This window comes from Diachasmimorpha longicaudata, chromosome 1 (genome assembly GCF_034640455.1).
Source record: "Diachasmimorpha longicaudata isolate KC_UGA_2023 chromosome 1, iyDiaLong2, whole genome shotgun sequence".
In the NCBI taxonomy this organism is placed as follows: Eukaryota; Metazoa; Arthropoda; class Insecta; order Hymenoptera; family Braconidae; genus Diachasmimorpha; species Diachasmimorpha longicaudata.
The window spans coordinates 8,872,000-8,885,348 of NC_087225.1; the positions used below are offsets into that span (position 1 = coordinate 8,872,000).

General features: G+C 36.7%; 1 protein-coding gene across 2 annotated transcripts in view; it reads left to right on the plus strand.

Annotated features, from left to right (window-relative positions):
* Nucleotides 1-239: 239 nt before the first annotated feature.
* LOC135168786 (tachykinins) overlaps nucleotides 240-13,349 on the plus strand; it is a 41,806-nt gene continuing 28,696 nt past the window's right edge. For both annotated transcript variants that reach the window (XM_064133310.1, XM_064133318.1), the window contains exon 1: nucleotides 240-475. The gene's annotated coding sequence lies outside the window, so the exon portion shown is untranslated. The remainder of the gene's footprint in view (nucleotides 476-13,349) is intronic.

A 13,349-nucleotide genomic window follows, 5' to 3' on the forward strand; every position in this document is an offset into this window, starting at 1 on the left:
TATGTCGCATCACAGGTGACAGTGTCCACATAAAACAATTTATCCATCCACTTTCTTCGCGTTAACTCGTAAATTTATCGATGGGGGTGGGGTGTACAGTGTTATTAGTCCTGCCTCCCCCCCACCCCCACAAGCGCACAAGTCGCCCTTCGATTGGTCAGGTGCTTTGGTGACGTAACGAGCGTTGCCGGTCCTATGTACAGGTAGAAGCACGCGGAGCTTCAGTCTGATCCTGTCTGTCGGACTAGACTTGTACACGCACTACTTGCGAAGCAAAGGAGCGCTGAGCCATTCAAATATCGGAAATCTCCAGTATTTTATCACATTGTTGAGTTGTAGAAAAACCAGAATAAGAAGAAAGAAAAGTAAATTCTTTTTTATAAAAAAAAAAATTCACTTGAGAGGAAAACCCATTTTTTCTCGAGTGTCAACGAGATTTTGAGCGGACTCCGGCAAATTTTTCAGGCTGTGTAAGGTAATGAGAAAACAAATTATTCATATTTTCAAGTTTTTTCATTATCGTAAAATATATTAAAAAATGTTCTGATGCAACATAAATTTTTTGTTAATAGAATTTTTTACAAATTTCTCTCTCATTAATTTTGTTTTCTTTGTATTCGCAATGAGTATCGGAGCAATTTATAGTTAATTATACATTCTCTAATGAAACGAAAATTGATTGACATATTTTTTACCTATAAAAATTCCATTAACTACTGTCGCATATGTACTAGAATATCTGTTGCGTCCACGTGATGAAGAGTTGATTAATAATATTTTTATTATTAAAAAATATGAGGTCATCTGTCTTACATGATTTGTAATTATGTACACAATCAGACGATTTATCCCAGGAAAGGTGGTCCTTCACACGTAAATTGTATTGATTCAATAGAAATGGGGTGATTTCGAAGGATAACAGTCTTTGATTTGATCTAATCCCACCCCACTCCAACTCGCGCGTGTAGTTTCCTCAGAAATTTATCAGCGCCGATGATGATCTATAGCCTTTCCCCGACAAATCACCGATTCTTGGGATATTGTGCGTCAATCTCATATCACGAGACAATACCGTGCCCAAGTTACCCCCTATGAGTTTCCAAGAAAAAAACTAAATTATTTATTTCAATGCACTTTCATGAGTTATTAAATTTTTTTATCTTCCTACCTAATAAATGAAGATAACAATATCTGATAGAATCAAATTATAAACAATTTTACAAAATTATCATTTATTGGAGTTGAATAAACTAGAAAAAAGCGCGTGATTCGCGCGAATATTTTCGGACCGTCAGTTTCTGTTTAGCAAAGGTCCTTTGAACAATGTCAATTGTTATTGAAATATATGTGGCCCGGTGCCTTTGCAAACGAATTTTTTTAAACATTTCACTAAATAAGTGCTCGTTCACAGATTATATTTTAAAATTCAATTTTTCAAATTTTTTAATATTTGTTTATGCTCTATTTTCTCGTCATGTGCAGAATCTCATTAAACAATCTAATTCACGAATATGTTTATTTCTCGAGACACTTTCAATTCATTTGGCAATGATGAGCATAATGAAAGTTGTCGGAGAAGTGTAGTTACAAACCGCCATTACCATCACGAGAAATTTCATACTGAATGAAGGTTCTGGTTCTGGGCTGGCCTTTAAAATCTGGATGAGGGGTTTTCGTGGTGAGCAACAGGCTACGGTAACTATAGCCCATCGAAACTGATCGATGAGGCGGCTCTCGTGGCCCTCGATTTTACTCTTTAAGCCAATCAAGCGGTAATTCTAAAATAACAGGAACATTTTGCCTCTATTGAACTGAACAAACTATTGTGAAAGTATTTAATCCGCATTTACATTGACGGTTATCAGTTAAAAATTTCAGATTGTGTAATCTGCGATTTGCCAGCGTGGAGAGCATAAACTCTTTGAATTTATGTTTGAAAATTTTTAATTCTATTGCATATTGATCCTTCAGGATGTTTCGCCGGAACTGTTCGCCGCAATATCGATATTTAAAGAAGTTTAGGCAGAAATAATTGAATTTTACGAATTTTTGTTGTAGTCAGTCAGTTCGTATTTCACCGACGAATTATTGAAATTCATTAAATGATTTCCTCTCACTGAATCTTTCCGTTGAAAAATAAATTTCAAAACATTTTTCTCACAATAAAATAAAAATAAATATCACGACGTTCCTCCCAGAATAGTCATAATCAAGAAGCACTTCAATTTAAATTCTCCGTAATTAATAATTCCCTCTCCCTTTCGTCATTAAAAAAACGATTAGCAATAATTGCGAAATCCTAGAGCGCAAATGTCTAGATTCCCTTTGATCATTGCAGAGTGCCCTCTCCTGCATGTCGTAGATAAAAGAAGTTGCTCTTTCCATTTTTCTTCCCTCCAACGGAAAAATAAAAAAATGCTGTGAGGGGGTGGTGAGGGGAAGGGTGAACCAGGAGGAGAAATGCAACCCTCTGTGTCGTCACATTCGCGTGTCACCCTCAGGTATATCTCGGCGACATGACGTCAGTTATGTCGCACATTCTCGAGACCCGCATTTTATGCCGATTGGAGTGAATTCACACTGCAGGTGCTATTGTCTCTATCCCGGGCTCGTTTCTTTTGATATAAAAAAAAGTGCATGGGACTACCAACCTTTTTCCTTTGGAATTCAAGTCGGCCAGGTTGAGCGATCAATTTACATGGCGAATAGGCATTAGAGGGAGAATTGATTACGCCAGGTGGATTTTTCCTTCCTTTAGAGCAGTGTAAGGAGACAGATAATACAAGAGGACGAGGTCATTTCTTTCATTTTCACCTGATGGAATTATCCATCTCGGTGTATTACATGGAAACAAATTTATAGAGACTAATGACAGAAAGAACCGGAGACAATGTTGAAAATTTTCCATTGACATCTCCTGGCAAATGAAATGGAAAAAATCTTACCGAATTTTATGCATTTAGTTGTTTAACCAATTTTCTCTGTAAAAATAGGGAGACCCTTTGAGTACTTCTTCTGTCAACGTACAGGCGAAACCGGAGAAAAATTTATTAGTATTTTCACCCTGATTATTTTCCTCTTTATGCAGATTATTCGTGTCGATGAGTGGATCACTTCAATCATCGTTAATGTCAATCGAATTTATTAGATTTTTTGTTGACCGAGGGGAGTGAGAAATGGCTGTAAAATGCGACATCACTTGAGTTACCAAGTGATGTCGGCCGTCTTTTAATAGTCGTTATACCTTGTTATTCGTGTCAAGTGCCCTTTGAGGATACTCCCGAGAAGTTTGCAATATCCTTTATCACTCAGCAATGTTTATTCTCCGGCACTCCTTCGTTATATTTTTCTTTGCATTTCTGCATCACATGGTTCTCAACAGGCTGGAGCTAATTCTGCTCTTTTCTTCGGGAGAATAATTAGGAGACATTTTATGTCGCGATTTTTCTCATAATTACTTGCTTCTTTAATTTCTCATATACTGATGAAGGAGCGAGTTTTTCACGGTGAAAAAAAAGGTCTTTGAAAGTTGCCTGTGTTTAAAAGTGTTCTAATATCTGGAGGACATACATCGTTCATAATTTAGTACACACTGCACTCACAGTCAAGTATTTTCAATCCTGAAATTACTGACTATAAATACGATAGAAATAATTTTTAAAAAATCCTAAATATTGTGCGTTATTTAAATGACATTTTTCACGCATCAATTATTACTATGAAAATTTCTTATTTAGATGTTAATAATTGTAATGATTTAAACCTCCGGATAATCTAATTTTTTTCGATATGACATTGACTATTGATGAGAAAACTTAAATTTTGTAAATCATTGAGAAAAGAAACTAGAATAAAACTGTAGTTTTTCTATATCTAGAAAAAGTTGTCCAACAAACTTTAATTTTTACAGACCGTTAAAGAACAATCATATCAAAGTCCCTGGATTTTTATGAAATAGACTAAATTTTCCGGTGTCATGTAAAAATTCATGTTCATTTGGTAATTTTTTCCGGAGTGGCACTTCGTTTCGGAATTACCAAACTTTTTGAATAATTTTCCTTGAACTTTTCTCTTCTTGTACTGAAAGTACTGAGATATCCTCAAATAGGCGATTAACTTGTTCTAAAATATTTTGATAGCAAATGAAGTTTGATGTTGTCAATTAAGATGTCCTGCAGAGACTAATTTTCCCAATGCATTTACGAAGAAACTAAAATCGGAAATTTATCTGTCATTCGTGATTTCTTGTCCATTTTCACTGGAAATTTCTTTTTTACTTCACTTCACATTTTCACTTCACCTCAGAGACCCTTTCGTTCAAACCATTCACTAAGAGTTTCCATCGAGGGGTGAATGAGGAGAATACGAAGAGATAAAGAAACCGCCCGAGCAATTTCTTTGAATGACGAGTATACCCGAATACACATCATCCTTGTATGAGTTTGGATCACCGAGCTCAAAGCTCTCCAGATGTTCATCGCAATTCAGGTGGTCGAAGTGCATCTGAACAGAAACTGTACAAGTCACTGGTATTCATCGAATACTAAAAGAACTTCCCTATACCTTCGCGACTAAAGTTTTCTCAAAGTCGCCAAGAGAAGCGTAAGAAGTAGAGCAGTTATGATGAAAACATAGGAACAGCAGTAATAACGTATTTAACTTTTTAAATCCACTTTAGTCCCCAAAGTGGAATAATATATCCTAAGTATGAAAAAGAATTCAAGCATTTGTGGGGGTAGAAATTGGTATGCAAACCTTTTCTCGTATTGTTCATTCCTCGGAAACAACTGATAAAATTTCATATTGTAATTCATGAGAAAGTTTTTATTGCGTGTTGGAACGAAGAATGTAATAATTCTAGAGTTTTTGTGACATAACTGCAAGATGCAAGATATTTTTCTCGGTGCACAGGGAGTCCCAAAGTAGATTTTTTCAGGGATGAACTGGGATCATATTCGTGTCACGGAAAAAAGCGAACTACGAAAATTCCCAGATCCCAGGTATTTAGCCTGATCTTCGTGTACTCGAGCTATTTCAACAAATGAATATTCTTTTTATTCAGGGGCGTAAGCCAGTTTTCCCCACCAGATATTTTTCTAAAGCGACTCTCTTATTTTTCATGACCACAAAAATGTTTTTACTTGAAGGCAATTTACGCCCAAGCGAGATCAATCGAGGCAAAATAGTCGGTGGTATTTTTCAACTTTATGAAATAATAATTTATTTATCAGTCACTTTTAATCATTTATTTCAAAATAACTTGCATAAAGTTACTGTATTTGCTGCGAGCATATCTACGCAATTCTAAATGAAATATTCATGGAGCACAAAGTAATCGTAGAATTTTCAAGTTTTATTTAATTTCGCGGAGTTCCTTTAATACCCTCAAGCCCCTTCATTTGTATTTTCCCCTGGTACAGTCATAACAGATTGTATCCCCCCCCCTCCCGATCCTGGCAACACCAGAAGTATATCATCAAACCGGGTGTATCTCAATTTGCCCCAGAATTGCACGGTTTTACGTCAGCCGAGATAAAAGAAACTGTCATTCGACCTGAGGTGCTGAGTAGAAAAGAAAACAGAAATTTCGCAGGACATAATACCGAGGCTTTTACGACGTCTTCTGCTCGCACCAGAGTGCTCCTGATTTCCGTTATTTTTGTTCTATCCTATTTACCCCTCATTCTTGTTCCATTGTACTCGCTTCATTTAAGAACTGACGGCGAGGGTTCATGTCCCATGAACTTCCTTACGAAGATCTTATGATGAGTATACACTATACAAAATTCGCTTGAATTTGCATTCTACCAAATTATAAATTAACTTTGGTGATTGTTGAGCGAAGTAGATTTCCTAGATTTTCAGCGCATGAGGGGTGGAACTTTTGAGAAAAATTCTGAATATTCTGTCCACTCACCAGCGCCCAAGAAATTTGAAAACAAAATTTTTCATATTGAAAGGCGTTTTTCCATCACTTGTGCTAGAGCTGTTTCGAAAAAATTTTTCTCGCAAAAGTTTCAATTTTTTATTTGAAAAAATTTTGTTAGTGGACATTTCAAAACTAATGTTTTAACCCTCAGTGACATCAGAAAGTATAATGTCCTGCATAAACAGTTATTATATCATTGAATAACTTTTTATTTTGTCGTTTCCTTTCGTATTGGAAATTGGGTTCCAATTTTCTAGGCCATTTTTATTCACCATGTAGCTTTGTGCACCCATTGCACTGCAGGAGATCTCAAGTGGATACCGTAAATGTTGCCTATTTCAATTTTCTCCCATCGTCCCAACTTTTCAATAAACCTCGAACATCCTCGGCATATGGAATGCACTCTGGTCAAAGTTGTTGGAAAAAATAGCCGAGAATATGATGCTGCATCGATGCTCAGATGGTCATAAATCATTCGCCAATAAAACGCCAGGTGACATAAGGGGTGAACCATACGTCGACGGCATGGTACTGTTGTCGGATAACGTGAGTTATTTATGGGGGATATTTTCAGAGCACTCGATGCACTTTGACACATCCCCTAAACCCACGTGTGATCTTCAAATTCTCCCCATCGCCGTCAGCGCGCAATTTCCCAGTGAAGTTTCATATTGATTTGAAGGACGTTTCCGAGCTTCAAGGGATACCACTGTACACATACAATTGTATCCATTGTTCTTAGTGTTTTGTATCATGCCTTTGTTGCCGGGACAATTCAAATTTATGGGACTTTGTGTATAGAAGGGGAAGTATTTATCTTGATGCTTGCTCATTGTTTTTCATCACAAACGAAATGAAAATGAAATACAGGGACTAAATACGTAATGGAATATTTTTTATTGAAATAATTTTCATATAGGGATTTAAGAATAATTCGTGATGATACAAATATTCCATTCATTACTGAGAAAACAATGATATTTCTGTACTGATAGACACACCGTTAGCAATTGTCCTGAAATTTCATGAACGGTTTGTACGTCGAGTTATTTGCTTCAATTTTATCACTTTCATTTTATTTTATTGATTACAAATAAAATATAAAAAATTCAATTTTATCGCAAACAGAATAGTTCTCAATTTCCTGCAGGGAAACCATAAGCTCCCAACTTACGTGAATTTTCAATAAAGATCTTTGCATCTGAATATTCAGTATTAAATTAGAAAAAAATTGAGGTAATTTAGAAATTTCCTCAAGACATAAAAGAATGCGAGGGCCAAGTTTTAATTAGATGAAAACCATAATTAATAAAATATTAGAAAATTAATTTTACACTGCTAAAAGTGGTGGAACGATCCAGTTATATCAAATGAGGCCTCTTAAGTGTTACCATGTTTGGTTAACTATTAACCAATCGAGGTAATAGTTAAGAAGCCATACCTTTCGTGAAACCAAACCGTTCGATTCGTCTAACAAATTATAGTATAACATTTTGATGTTGACTTCCGTGGAAGGAAGGGGGCGAAAGGGGAAGGGGGGAGAGAATTAGCGATTTGTGGGGGTGATGTATTTTGCCACAAAATCATTATTAGTTGCGATAACGCCGAAGGCACTGGGTGTAGACCTAGACCTGCATTGTGTTCCGACAGTATCGAATCAAAGAGGACGAGATGGTTTCCCTGATTTTTTCTTCCCGTTGTACACAGTGAGCATAATCCAACTGGAATAGCATGTCTGATTGTAAATAAGAGTGTTTTTTAACATTGCATTTCATCAGCACTTAAATAAATCTTTGCCATTACAGAAAATATAGTGTCCATTGCGCCCCCTCGTCCCTTAGTATTTTTTATGTCGACTCTGTGTTCACGTGGATTATTCCCGCGGGTGGATCATTTATTATTATTACTTTGGGAGGAATTATTTCCGAAATTTCATTTCTCTCTTCTTATCGTTTAAATTAATATTCCAGACTTCAGATAGGTTAATGGAAAAACGGGGGGCAAAGTGGAATCTTTATATTTTTTTTAATATTCACAACTCCGATGTAGATTCATCCATTGAGCTCACCTGGCTCTCATTGCGAAGAGAAGAAAGAGAGTTATTCGAGGAAAATAGGATTCCATTTCATCAGTAATTGAATAAATCTCTTGTGTTAAAAAAAAAAAATACAGCATCCGCTTTTCCACTTATACATTGACCATTTGGTTTATGAGAGGATGTTTTGTACCGTTCAAATTTATGTTCCGGGTTTTTTAAGTTAGATCAAGTCATGGTACGAGAAATCCTCATGTGTGTATTCGCACGTGTGTCTACAACAATATTTCAATTTACTTATCTGCTGATAAATAGATTAAATTCAGTCATTTTTTTATGTAGATAATGTCAAGTCCAAACAAATTTTATTTTTGAAGAATTCGAACTGTGGAAATCTCTTTGAATATCCCGCGTCAAATGAGTCTAGTCGATTTAAATTGTTTTTTAAAATATTATTCAATCGAAGTTGAAAAATTATTATGATGACTGCATCTGGTAACTTCTGATTCGGGCGGAAAGGGCTCACAGAGGTGCCCAAAGATCGTGGAGGGCATGACTTTCTGCACGTACATTACGGGAAACATACGGCACTTTTGTGAACAGGCAGTTGATCAAATTTAAACAAAAGTGGCAATCTTCTTTGGGGGCAAGTTGTTTTTCGGTATTGTTCATTATCCCAATATTGACAGTGACTCAACACCATTAGAAGACACGTAGGCCTCTTTTCCACCAACTAGTATCAATTAATCTCAATCACAGTGGCCTGATCGATATGATTATCAGATTTTAGGGCGACTTCCGAATTTCACGTGATTTTATATGATTTTATTCCTAGGTGAGACAGTGCTCTCATGAATAAATGGCCCCTCGTGTTGTACGGGAAAATTTTCAATCGATCAGATTTACTTAACTATTTTGTTTCGGTTTTCCTCACTAGTTGTTCTCCTTCCGCCGGATTAATAGAGTTCAGCGGGTCGTAGAAAGGCCGCGGAAATCGAAACACTTCATATTCCCGTGTGTATCATTATAAATTTGTTGGATTTCGGTGTGTCTCTCTAGCTTTTGTGAACGAGCAGTTGCTCAAATACTGCGTCCCTTATGTACACAGTGGAGAAACCCGTCGTTACCAAATACTCCCGAGGCTATAAAAATTCCCAACTGACGCAAATCCGTATTTTTATTTTCGCTCTTCACTCTCATTGGAAAAAAGTCATCGCCCCTGTGAGCTTTCTCTCCATTATCCCAAACCTATACAGTTTGAGGGTCCATTTGATTATAAAAAATAAAGTATAAAGACTCGTGTAGAAGCTCGCACCGACTGGGAGAGCGAAAGGGGGGGAGGCATGAAAATATAATTTCCAAGCTGTTAACCTGTAATCACAATAAGCAGATGAGTTTTCTCTCGCTGCTAACCGACCCCGCTAATCTGACGGTAATTGAACGGCACTCGCTAACCGCTCGAACTTAATTCAGGCCTTCAGATGCCCAGGGGGTGGAAAAAAAAATCTCCATCAAAAGAGAAAATCAAGAGTTAAATTCTGTCGACGTTAATTTTTTTCACGTTGATGGGACTGTTTAGTCGAATGAGTTAATCATGATGGACACGAAAAACGAACAGATAAAAATATTCACGTCTATGAGGGGTTTGGTTATTCGCATTTTCCTATTCCCATTACGCGGTATTACGTGAATTTTCTCTTACGCGAGGACCCGACGTTTTCACGCAACCCCAATCACTCTATTACGATAAAAGTTTTTATACTTTCCTCCGCCAACGAATTTTTTAGTACTCAGAGATATAGTTGAGTGCATTGGGCTGCCTCTCAAGCGCAGAATACTTGGAGAAATACACAGGAGTGACTGTAGATAAATATTGTCCAGTTTCGTGACACTTTGTAGAATTGTTTTCGTCGATGGGTAACTGAGGTGCCACTTGTAGAATAAGATGGAAGTGGCAGAAGTGCAATTTTAGCTTTCCCGATTGCTAGTTATGGTCGATATCAATGGAATGAGCCCCATTGTGGAAAGCTGATCGTTTTCTCAAGCCTTGGAAATTGATCAAGGAATAGTAACGATGATATCACTGAAAATACTTTCTTCACGAATCATCAATGCTGATGGAAACGCAGAGACGAAAGTTTCGTTCAGGTGGTTCACGAGATTTTATTCGAAGGCTTTCTGGCTACATCGCTAGAATGCTATCCGATCAAATTAAACTGAGTAATCAACTCTTAATCCACAGAGAGTTCTGTGCAAACTTCTAAAGTCCTGGGTAATGGCCTCATAAATTTATGCGGAATATTTTTTCTCATTTTGTAACGTTTCGCGGTTATTAAAATCAAATTTAGCGATAAACCCGCGCACTCGGCTTGCTCTACAACTTTAGCTCATTGGTGGGGGTGGGCGAAGTGACCGCGACTTTTTCCGGGGCATAATAGGCCAACAACTTTTTAATTAATTGGGTTGTTAAACGTAGCACAAGATATTGCATAAAATTATGTTTAAAAAAAAACAAAATCAGCTGTTAATAGGGGTTGCTCTGTACCCCATGGGATTCCACTATTTCAATATAGATTGAATTTGAATCTGCAGCACGGAACAATTTCTTCCGACTTATCACCCCCTTGGGGATGTGCTATTCCCTCGGCAAGTGGCGTAGAATCTATACTTACACACACCACTCATGCTTCTTTGAATTAAAAATGCCGATATAAAATATTATCTTCAAAATCGAAGCATTGCAATCGTTCAATTTCCAATTTTTTAAATTTTTTCTAAAAATTTCTTACCATGATACAAAACGTGCATTCGATGCCAGCAAATTGAGCAACTTTTAGTTTTATTAAGACGTTTTTTAGCGCATTAAAAACCTCCTGCCTTCTGCGATAGAAGTTTGAAGCTCAGTTTTTTCTTCATTAGCCAACACGACATCATAAAAAGCATGAGGAAACGCAAGAAGGAATTATCACCTTAAGATGCGACCTTGAATCAGCAGAATTGCTAATGGATGGTCCCCAGTGTGGACTTAAGAATGCTATGGGTCTAATTTCCCCCACGGGGCAGATTTAATACATCAACAACAAGACGTGGAGCAAATACTAGTTTCCCTTGACTGGGCTGAATTTCCGCGTTGGTTTCGGGGAAATAATATGCACACAAAACACTCGAAATTTGGACAGTCGATCTCCGCAGTTTTCCGGACATGTCCGAGGAAAGGGAGTGCCCCCCACCCCCCTATGTGTGGGGTGTCACGCACAGGAGACAGGTCCCGAGGGGATGCATTCCTTGAAGCAGGGAAATGGCTGTACTTTTTTCGCTTGAATAGTCGTCCTGTCTCTATTATACGATACGCCTGTTATACATGAGGATGTGGCAACCTCTAGTGCTCCGTTTTTTACATACATATACTTATAGCCGAAATATCGATTATCTAATTGCATTCACAACGTCAATTTTGTTAATAATTTGATCGGAGAAAAACTCAATGAATGAAAAATATAATATTCTTTTCCTTAAATAGGAAAAAATCGAATGAATGAAGAAAGGATAGTAATTTGTAGTTACATAACTAAAAAAAAAATAATTTTAATAATCAATGGATAGCTAGACTTGACCACTTTCCATTTATAACTTTAAAAATTAATTGCTTCTGATTGCGGATAAATTATTCTACAAATACATCGACCTTAGCGTATTGAAATTCTATGGTCCAATGTATCAACAAGCATTGTCAAGCTACATTGGTATTTCAAGCCCTGACAATAAACATCTAGGCGAGTGTCAAGAAGAAAGAGATGTCCATGTTAAATTAAAAAAAAATGCTCTTTATTTTTTAAGGTAATTTTATGGATTTATTTGGTGTGATTAACTACGTAAATTGATGCAATTCAATTAAATAATCTCGATGGGTGATAAATCGTATTGAAATATTGCAGTAATATTTCCAAAGTCCGGACATTCTCTCTCGATCCCCGTATAATGCATTCATTGGTGAAATTCTGAATTAATCGGGTTCAAATAAGATTAATTTTCGTAAAAAATCCTATTGTGCAATTTTAAACATCCGATCCACTTGTTCCCATTCAACGAAACGATTGGAATATGCAGGAGAGTTTGAAAGCTCCTGGGTTATCGCCATGAAATATTGACAAGCAGAAATACGAGAGATGCAAAATCTCTCCAACAGCTTTGTCCATAAATTCATGTGAAGTATTTGTGTCCCAAAAATTTAAACTGCGAGAAACAATAGCTTACATTTGGATGGACAGTTGAGGGGATGTACGTACAGATATCCCAGTTAATTGTCCTGTGCACCGATTCGCCCACGTATTTCATTACTATTAACACATCGGTGATATGAAAATTCTCATTTAAGAAAATAAAACACTTCATAAAATCTACTCCTCGAAAATGAGGGACTTTTTCTCCCTGAGATTATTAGAATATTTTCCATCGAAGAATTTGAAATGTAAATACAAGGCAAATAACGAGAACAAAATTCCAACTCCATGGGAATTTCTATTGTTCCCCAGTTGTTTTCTCAATCTGTGCAGCTCCTATCAAACGCATGTCATACCCATCTCAAATGCCTCAGGTTTCACTGTCGCAAATGGCTGGGGGTGGCAGGAGCGATAGAAGAAATAACACGAAAGTTGATAAAGGAAAATGTCATGTTATTCAGGATCTCGATCTTCCTGGCAATAAAGTTTTCGAGTTTATAAAATTTTCCTTTCAATACCCGGATGAATATTTTTATTTGTATTTCGTTTCATTTCGATACTGTTGTATTAGTGTGAATTGCACTAATGTTAAACGAAAGTTCCTTGTCTTTTCAATGTTTTTGTTTCGCTCCCCGTCAGTTGTGTGCTGTACGATAATGGGGAAGTGGCAATATGCCATTTTATAAGTCATCACAATATTTTGTTGACTAACTAAAGAAAAACAAACTCATGTGACGTTATGGGAAAAATAACAAATGAGAAAACTCTAACTAGGCGCAGTACGCCAAGTGTAATTTTAAAAGTCATTGCAATGTTTTAATAGATAAAAAAATCTCTAAAACTATCCCATGAGTATTTTGCAGTAAAGAAATAATAACATGAATATATGAGCCGGCATCACTCCATTATCATGCTCCGTTTTCATACAATGAGCAAATTATAAGGAGGAAGAAATATCGACGATCCCAGGGGTAGCCTCAGGCGAGAGTGCTCCCCCTTCCCCATTTTTATTTACAAAACAAAAACGCAACTGAAAACAAAGTCCCTTTGAAATTTTCAATCCGGGAAAATTTACAATCTGCCCCCCACTGCGAGGGTAAATGTTATAAAATAACAGCCTCCGTTTTTCTGTCATGGAAAAAATGGTGAATGGATGAAGCATTGT